The sequence below is a fragment of the Loxodonta africana genome, chromosome 6 (genome assembly GCF_030014295.1).
Source record: "Loxodonta africana isolate mLoxAfr1 chromosome 6, mLoxAfr1.hap2, whole genome shotgun sequence".
NCBI classification, from domain to species: Eukaryota; Metazoa; Chordata; class Mammalia; order Proboscidea; family Elephantidae; genus Loxodonta; species Loxodonta africana.
Genome location: NC_087347.1, coordinates 8,606,572 through 8,617,046, shown reverse-complemented (window position 1 = coordinate 8,617,046; position 10,475 = coordinate 8,606,572).

The following is a 10,475-nucleotide window of genomic DNA, read 5'->3' as shown; positions in this document are numbered from 1 at the left end:
TATGAAACTGACCTGGCTTCCTTTTTCCTATAATTTAAATACTAGCAACCATTTGTGTTATCTCTTAGATTCTTTCCTTATTCTACATAATACTCTGTCATCTTTTCCATTTGCCTGAATTTAACTATGACTAATGTGTAATTATCCCCAAATATGCATCTCTTACCATGCTCTATCCCGAGATCCAGGTCCTTAGGTCAACTGCGGACTGGATGCAGTTATTACAGGTATCTCATAACATCCCCAGACTCAACTAGCTTCCTTCCAAACTCCCATCTTAATCGAAAGCACCATGATTCACCTAATTTGCTTGAGCTAAAAGCCTTGGGGGCATCACTGACTCTTCCTTATCCTTTGTCTTCTCCCAACATCCCCAGGGGTTTGGTCTTATTGCTTTGCCTACACATTTTCTCTGCAATTGATCCATCATTTCATTACCTTCACCACTGCCTGCTTTCTTGCCTCAGGTCCTGATCGCTTGCTGCCTACCCTGCATGCTGTCCTCAGGTTTATCTTTAAACACAGAGGAGACTCTGTCCCTTCCTCACTTAAACTCTGTGATGTTCGATTCACTTATGGAATGAAACAGAGGTGTGCAAAAGCCAGGCACTGAGCCAAGAGGAAGAACAGCTTGTTTGGGGAGCTGGGCCCTGAGCCCTGGTTGACCAAACCCACATTGAGCATCACTGAGTCTCACGTGTATAAAAATTTCCAGTCCCCAGGTATTAGAACAAATGTTGCTCTGTTTCTAATGGCACCCAAGACTAGAGGGACACCATTAAGGGCACACTGAAAAGGAATCTGTTATAGATTGGATATAATTATAGATGTCGGTTCAGGGCACATTTTTACACACACGCACTTGAGTTAATAATAAAACTTGAACTTTCATGGGCTTTACAGTTTACCTAACACTGCATGCTTTGCGAATAAAGTCCAAATTCCTTAGCATAGCCCACAAAGGTTTTCATAATCTGGCCTCTGCCCATCTCTCTGGCCTCACCTCTCCCAAGTTCCCCTGCTCCTATGCTCCAATAATACTGAAATGCTTGCAGCTCCTCCTGCTACAACCTGTGTCTGGAACATCTATCTGGTTAATTCCTCCTCATGATTCAGGTTTTGGCTCAGCTGTCACCTCACTTGGGAGGTTGACTCTGACAACCCCAGAACCCCGCTCCCACCCTAACCCCCCACCACATCAGAGTTGCTTCCTTCTATAAGTCACCATAAAGAGTTAAATACCGGACAGTGTAGTTACTTGTTGACTTCTCTGCTCCCATCCGACTCCCTGAGAACGGGGCTTCCAGGGCTTTCTTTGACATTGTTCTACCCAGGGCCTGCACAGAAACTGGCACAGAGAAAGTGCTCAGTGAAATATTTTTTTGAGCAGATGAAAGAATCCTTCACGTTAGGTTAAGCATAGTCTAATTAATTTTTAAAGACAAGACTTTGAAATAAGTTAACTGACATTTTGCTAAAATGGAAGGAAAATTCACCAGTGAGACCCTCTTCATGAAAAATACATATGGTAGATTTTCTTTTAAATCTACAGTGCATCCTAAAAATCAAAACCAGCTTCGTACACTTGACGACCGTCACGTGGCGTGGCATCTATCCTCCCCTATCTCTGCTCTGTTATATCTCAAAAGAGATTGATTTAGACACATCCTACACTAATACTATCTCCTTAATTTAACAAAGAGAACCCATTTCCAAATGGGGTTACAACCACAGATATAGGGGTTAGGATTTATAACATATTTTGAATGATACACAAGATTTTCTATACATTTTTATGCATTGACCATGCTGTCCTATAATCACTTCTATCTTCACTAGTTTGTGATTTTTTTTTTTGAGGTCAGGGGCTATGTTTCATTGATCATTGTAACCCCTAATAAATGCTCAATGCATTCATGTTGAATGGATGAATGAATAATCCTATATCAAGCCCCGTACCCTCAGATGACCACGGATATGACCAAACTTCCTCCTTGACTGGTTGGGTGGATTTCTTCCTTCTTACCCTCACACCACAAGCACCTCTTTAGACCAGCTTGAGTTCTAACACGTTCCTGCAGCCTATCCTCAGGGGCCTCTCTTGCCCTCCCCTTTTTGAGACTTGAACTTCCTTTCTGGGGCTGCATCTTTGTTCCCCAAGACTTGATTAGCTCTTCTTCTTCCTGGAGGTGTCTTTCATCCATTTTCTTTGTTCCAGGAGCTGACTACTTTGCATAGCTGCTCAAGCCCTCTGGTGCCATCTTGGATTCCTTCTTGAATGGCAACCAGGAATCCTGCGTCCTTCTCCTCCAAGGCAAGAATGTGAAACTGTGCCACAGGGATCTAATCCTCCCCTTCTTTTCTCTTTTAACAGAAAAACATCAGAAGGAATAAAACTTCTAATGAAGAAAATTAATTTACGAATTTTATGATTTTTCTTCTGATCAGTTCCAATCTGTAATAAATGTCTTTTTCTCTTCTTTTCATTGTATGATTTGTAAAAATAGGTTTAACTATCAAAGTTTTAGAAGAGAAGCTAATGGTATGAGAAAATGGGTATTAGCTAAGGATTTAGGAGAGTCTGTGAGTGGTGCATGCGATTAACCTACTCGGCTGCTAACCAGAAGACTGGAGGTTTGAAGCTACCCAGAAGCTCCTCGAAACAAAGGCATGGTGATCTACCTCTAAAACATCAGCCATTGAAAACCCTATGGAGCAAAATTCTACTGTGACATACATGGTGTTGCATAAGTTGGAGCTAAATTGTGACTGAATGGGAACTGGCTACTGGTTAAGGATTTTAGGAGCTGAGGACTCATGAAGTAGCTGTGCTTGGAATAATTTTGTCAAGTGTGTGTTTTAGACTAATGTTTGTAATGGTTGTAAATTTAATGTTGTTAAAACACCATCAGTCCGAGGCAGCTCAGTGTCGGAAGCTTGTTGGTCTTTCCTTTTATGTCTAATTTTAATTTTTACAAAGTCATTTGTACTTAAAGGTAAGAGGCATCACGGTCACTCACCCTCCCCTCTCAAAGAGTGTCATAGCTTCTTTTCCTTCCAGTTTCTCAGGCCAGGGAACCAATAGCAAAGTGAGCAGCTTCCTGTTAAAGCAGGTCTCACCAGGGAAGTACCCAAGGGGCTGAAGAGCGAATTCTCCAACCCACTTACTTAGAAGCGTGCCCCAGTTGGGTGACATTCTTGCAGACAGTTCTTTTTTGTGGTCATTTGGCTCTGGGCTGACCAAGCAGTGGCTTCTGCTGAGACAGGGGTTAAAGGATGCAAAAGTACACAAATTTGATCACGTTTCTTTGCTGGCAAGACTGCAATCCACATCAATTCCCATATGGACCCCTGAGGACTTCTTTCTGGGGTGTAGGATACCCTAAGTCACTATCAGTCAGTTTCAAGTCAATTCAGATGCAACTGTTTATTCTTGCTCCAGTGGCAAACTGATTGACTTACCCCCATTTGTAAATGTTTGATAAGATTAGCCCCTCCCCCCCGACCCTCATTCTTCATTTGTATTTCAGAATTTTCCTGGATAGTCTCATATGCTCATTTCATTTCAACTTTAAGATCAGCTTATTAAGTTATGAAAAACAACCCCATTGGCATTTTGAATCAAACTCTCCCCTAAAAGACCAAAGCAGTTGCCATCGAGTCATAGAGACCCTCTAGGACAACCTAGGACAGAGTAGAACTGACCCATACGGTTTGCTAGGCTATAATCTTTGTGGAAGCTGACTGCACGTCTTTCTCCCTCGAAGAGGCTGATGGGTTTGATCCACCAACCTTTTGGTTAGTAGCTGGATGCTTTATTACTGCTCTACCAGGGCTCCTTTGAATCAAATTAATTACATTAAATTTATAATTTGGGAAAAACGACATCTTTAGATTTTAGAGTTTTACTCCATGAGAATAAGATATGTATTTCCATTTATTGAGGTCTTCTTTTATGCCCCTCAATAGAGTTTAAGAGTTTTTAAAATACAAGTTCTACATATTTCTTCTTAAGTCCATTCATTGGTATTATTTTTTTGTCGTTGCTATTATAAATGGGATTTTTTTGTCATCATATTTTATAGCATAAAATTCACACCTGTCTTCCTATTCAGCGCTGATTATAATTGTAATTGGCTTTCATTTAATACTCTTGAATAAGATATTTATCAATATTATTCAATTATTATGTCTTAGGCTGGGTTCTCTAGAGAAGTAAAACCAGTAAAGCATATATATATATAACCCAAAACCCACTGCCATTGAGCGTTTCCATATATATATATATATATATATATATATATATATATATATATATATATATATATATATATATATATATATAATGAATTTGTATCAAGGAAATGGCTCAGGATATTGTAGAGGTTGGAAGTCCCAAGCCAGTGAATCAGAATAGAGGCTTCTCCTGATTCACATAGCCACAGGGGCTGGTGAACCCAAGACTGGCAGGTTGGAGAGCAGGGATCTTCCTCACAGGCTGTGAAGATTGATGAATCCCCAGATCGGTAGGTAATGTGCTAGCTCAAGTCCCAGGAACCAGAGGTCAGACCAACAGAAGGCAGCTGCAGGATCCAGAGCCAGCAAAAGCCAGAATGTCTGCTTATATTCAAATGCAGATCACATGCCCGAGGAAACTCCCTTTCAACTGACTGGCTACTCACAACAGATCCCGTCATGGGGATGATCACATATAAACACTGAGAATCATGGCCCACCAAGCTGACACACAATCTTAACCATCACAGTGACTATAACTTTTTCAAATAGTGTTAATTTTGCCTCCTCCTTCCCATTTTTAAATTCCTTTTTTCTATGTTCTTTGATAAATATATTTCAACACTGTTAAATAACAGTAAGACAGTGAACATCCTCGTCTTGTCCCTTACTTTGATAGTGTATATTTAGCTTATATCTATTTCTTCCACTGTTTAGAGTTTATAACATAAATATAGGATGGAGTTTGTCAACAGCCTTTTGCAATGATTTTATTATAGTGACGCATCATCAGTGTTGAACTATCTTTGCATTCCTGGAACAAATGGTCATGGTTTATCATTCTTTATATACGTGCTGTTTCCTTTAGGGTTTTTACATCAACATTCCTGAGTGAGGGTAGTCTGTAGTTTATTTTGCACTGTACTTTTCCAGTTCTGGTATCAGTGTTTTGAAACCCCCTCTACCTTTACAGTCTCTACCTGGCACCTCTTCCCACCCACCACCCCCAACTCCCTGGATTAATAAAGGACCCTATCCCTGAACACCTGTGAGGACAGGTATGATTTCTTTAATGGTTGGAATAGGATATGAATGGCAAATAAAGTAATGTATAAATTCATAATTTGCCTATCTTTGAATTTACCAGTCTTTTTCACACTGTTTTTTTTTTTTTTTTGCCAAGATGTTTCTTATACTTTCTTTCATGGGGAGCGAATAGTAGCAAACAACCGAAACCCATTGCCGTCAAGTCAATTCTGACTCATAGCAACCCTATCAGACAGAGTAGAGCTGCCCCATAGGATTTCCAAGGAGTGCTTGGTGGATTTGAACTGCCAGTCTTTTGGTTAGCTACTGTGCCCCCAGGGCTCCAGCACTGGGCCTGAAGTGGCCAATCCTTGCTTACCAATAGTCATTGGCAAGGAACTGCTGGAAAGTATGAGGCATGTCTAGCGACTGCTCTAGTCTGCTTTGTTCTGTAAATGTGTATATTGTGATTGTGCCGAGCCAGTACCATCATTAAGCACAGTTACAGTGTGCATTTGAACTGTGGTGTTGGTGAAGACTATCGAATATACCATGGACTGTCAGAAGAACAAACATATCAGTCTTAGAAGGAATGCAACCAGAATGCTCTCAAAAGTAAGGATGGTGAGACTTAGACTTGCTTACTTTGGACATGTTATCAGGAAAGACCAATAGGTAGAAAAGGACATCATGTTTGGTGAAGTAGAGGGTCAGTGAAAATCAGGGAAACCCTCAGTGAGATGGACTGACACACTAGCCACAACAACGGACTCAGACCTACCAGGGATCGTGAAGATGGCACAGAACCAGGCAACATTTTCTTCTGCTGTTCACAAGGTCACCATCAGTTGGAGCCAACTTGACGGCAACTAAAAACTAACAATACCAACAACCATGCTTTGTCTTGCCCGTGACCCTCCTTTCCAGTAAGAATAGAAATGCTAAAAATTTTAGTGAGGGAAAAGTGGGGTTATCGGCTGCTGGCGGCAACAAGGACTTCATAAAATATGTCACTCAAGAGTGTGGGACACAGCTTTGCATGCACAGCAAGAGCTGTTTCTATCAACAAACTTGACTAAATTCCTTCAGGTCAGAATTGGGCTGAGTAATTTTCTGTGAAGCAGAGACCCTCCTTGGCTGAGTGGCACACACCTTCCCTTCATTATGGTTTTGAGGAATGTGTTCACAGTCACCATCCCTTCTCGGCCCCAATCTCTATCGAAATGACTGCCTAAGATCAACAATGGAAACCTCTCCATAAAAATGCCATTGTGCCACTCTGGGGCTTACAGAAGAATGACTTTGGCCTCTTTCCAGAGGGAGGTCTGACAGGAGTCAACCTGTCTACAGTGATTTTGTATTCCAGAATCATCAGTAACATCAACAAGAATAACAAGACTGCCTGATAGCAAGCCCTGGGAACATGCAGAGGCCTTCCTGGATGGACTATGTTTACCTTCCCGGCCCCTCCACAGCTTGGGTTAAAAATTGCCCAGAGCTCAAATATTTGATGTCTTTCCTTGTTTTCCATCCCAGGAATGTCTCGGTGTGGCTGGGCTGGGTGCCAACATGTCGTGCCCCACAGCCGTCCCACCTTCTCCCAGGTAGAGTGTGCAGGGACAGCTGGGCTGTCAGCTCTCAGCAATTTTGGGGTTGCCCCAGTCTGCAAATCAGCCAGTTTCTTCCTCAAGTGTGAGGACAGCTTCCTGCAGCTACTCTGCTTTGGCATATTTTCTTTTCCAGAGAGCAGCAAGAGATTTCTTGTGAATCATGAGATGATTTTATGCATATTCTGCCATATGCAGTCTGATTTCTTCTATGATGAAAGGGTGTTAGTGGGCAAGGAGAACGTGTGAAAGAGATAGAAATTATTCTGTAGAAGGCGCCTGCTGCTGAGAGGCCACTTTCTAGACTTCTAGAATGAGGCCCAGATTGATCATTTCTGAGTTCGAAAGAAAAGAGACCGGCCTCTTCTTTCTTGTTGATTTTCTCTGTGCAGCACCCCTACACACTGACTGCTTGATAAGAGGGAGGATTTGAGTAAAGAGGCAGCTCTCCTGGATATTGGGCCGAGTAGGCCAAAGTCTGAGTCTAAATGCAGTTACTGTGGGAAGCTTGCCCATTCCTCTTGAGCTCAGCTGTGATGTGCTCAGTGCTTCAGCAACCCAAGGGATGCAAAGCTGAGTGTTCTTCATTAGGAAGAAAGGTCTGGGGCCCAATGGGGACAAGCTGAGTAGAGCAAGGAGGGAAGCCGAGAGGGCGTGAGGAGCGAGATGGGGCTGCAGCTGTTGTGGGCAGCGATGACTCAGGGGCTTACTGCATAAGAGTCCAGGGGCATGGAAGTAGCTGGGGTCCCCTGGAACCTGTCTAGAGTTTACCAGGTAGACTTGTTCACAGTGGCAGCCCAACTCCTTTGTTATGCCCCAAAATTCTCACCGGTGACTGTTGCATGATCAGGGACCCAGCTATAGGTCCTGTGATTGTTAAGGTTGTTTGTCAACTTGGCTGGGCCATGATTCTCCGTGGTTTGGCAGTTATGATGTAGTTTGGCCGTCATATGATATGATCACCTTCATAATGAGATTTGATATAATGTGATCACCTCCATGATGGGATCTGCTGTGAGTAGCCAACCAGTTGGAAGGGAGTTTCCTTGGGGGTGTGGCCTGCATCCAATATAAGTGGACTTTCTGGCAAGGCTTGCGGGCTTTTGCTTGCGCTGAATCCTGCAACTGGTTCCTGTCCATCTGATCTCTGTTTCTTGGGACTTGAGCTAGCAGCTTACCCTCCGTCTTGCCTGCTGATCTTGGAATTCATTGGTCTTCACAGCCTGTGAGCCAGAGCCCTGCTGTCTGATTTCCTGATCTTGGGTTTGCCAGCCCCTGGGGCTATGTGAATCAGGAGAGGCTTCCAGGCTGACCCACAGACTTAGGATGTTCCAGACTCTAGAACCGTGTGAGCCATTTCCTTTATAGAAACCTTTCTGTCTATATATTTTTTCACTTTACTGGTTTTGCTTCTCTAGAGAGCCCAGCCTAAGAGAGTTGCCACGGTGGCAGCTGGGGCCATTAGTCTAAGTAGTATACGAATTTTCTAACAGGTTAGGCAGTGAGCTACAAGGAGATGCCAGGGTCATGAGGCTACAGAGGAAGGGATGGTGGCCATGAGGCATTAGATGATCAGAGAGATTGCATTCTCCACCCCACCCTGAGACCTTTGAGAGACGGAGGCACAGATTCAACTGTTGACAACTTCTACTCCCACACTCCCTGTCCAGTGCTATCTTATTTCTAGAATAGCAGGCGTGTTTCTGCTACATCTCACAGTTGCTACAGTCCTGATTTCATGCACCAGGTCATCTCGCCAAGGTAACGGGGTCCCCAGTACAAAGACCAGGTCCTTGTGGAGGTGTCGATAGGCAGCAGAAGAGAAGCCGTCCACACCTGCTAGTTCTGATTGATTTGCCAATCCTATTTACATGGAAGAGCAACAAGTCAGTGGAAGAAGTTACAGGTTTGACTCTACTCTCTGTTATGTGGGGTCGCTGTGAGTCAGAATTGACTTGACAGCCAGTTTTTTTTTCTTTCTTAAGGACCCTGTTAAACACCCATACTGCTGTCTGTCTTTCTTCTTTCCTAGAAGGAAGCATGGAGTCCTCAGCATGTGAAGCTAGACAAAGAGCTGGGGCTCATTCTAAGCTTCTGTTTGCTCTGACCCTGGCATTCTTTCTTTTCATATCCAAATAGACACTCCCTTGGATATCACTCAGGAGAAAATTGGCATTTCTAAAAGCCAAACAAACCTACTTCAAAAGAAAAAAAAAATTAATGAACAAATAGGAAGTATGAGCTGTGTTTTTTGCTGAACTAGTGTGCTGTGGAGGTAATGGCTTTGTGAGTAAAGTGGAGAGGAAGGGGAAGAAAAACAAGGTTGTTTTCTAAGGGCCAACTCCACAGTTGTGTCCACTCTGAGCTGGAGGTTCTAGGCTGTGCAATTTGATAGCAGAGCTCTGTGGGCTACAGTGGCCCCAAGCGGCATGAGAAGGGCAAAGCTTGGTGGTTTTTCCAGATTTCAGTAAATAGGTCATAGTTAAATTGGAAAATGTGAGTGATTCTGTGAGCAGAAGTTGCTGTATCTTCAAAGGCAGAGCTCTGCATGGTTGAAGCAACTGCTGAAGCTATCTACAGCTCTCAACCTTCTTTTCTTCTCCACTTTAGGGGAAACACTGGTGGCGTAGTGGTTAAGAGCTACAGCTGCTAACCAAAATGTCAGTAGTTTGAATCCACCAAGGGCTTCTTGGAAACCACATGGGGCAGTTCTACTCTTTCCTCTAGGGTCGCTATGAGTCAGAATTGACTCAACGGCAACAGGTTTGGTTTTTGCTTTTTTTTTGGTGATGGTTAAGGTTGTGTGTCAGCTTGGCTGGGCCATTATTCTTAGTGGTTTCACAGTTGTGTTATGATGTTGCCTGGCAGTTATATAATGATATAATTTGGTAGTTATGTAATGATGTAGTTATCCTTCATTTTGTGATATAATGTAATCACCTCCATGATGTGATCTGATGTGATTAGCCAATCAGTTGTAAGAGGAGTTTCCTTGGGGGTGTGGCTTGCATCCAATATATATGGATGTCCTGGGAAGGCTTGTTGGGTTTTGTTTGCTCTGGATCCTGCACCCAGCTTGTCATCATCTGACCTCTGGTTCTTGGGACTTGGGCCAGTGGCCTGCCATCTTACCTGCCAATCTTGGGATTTGTTGGTCTCTGTAGCCTGTGAGCCATCAGGCTGAAGCCTGACCTGCTGATTTTGGGTTCTTTAGCCCCTGCAGCTACGTGAGTTAGGAGAAGCCTCCAGCCTGACATCTGACCCATGGACTTGGGGTTTGCCAGCCTATACAACCATGTGAGCCATTTCCTTGAGATAAATCTGTCTCTCTCTCCACACACACACACACACACACACACACACACACGCGTCACTGGTTTTGCTTCTCTAAAGAACCTAGTCTAAGACAAGGCTCTTTCCTTCCTTATTTCCTCTCTACTTTCTAAAATATTTTCCCTTCTCCTTTTTCTCATTGATCTTCAACCATTATATTTCATTTTTGATGACTTTCAATTTTCCTTGATTCATACTGCCTACATTCTACATGCTGATTATTAATGGATGTCTGCTGATGCTACTTTTCTTTTTGAGTCACGCCACATCAGC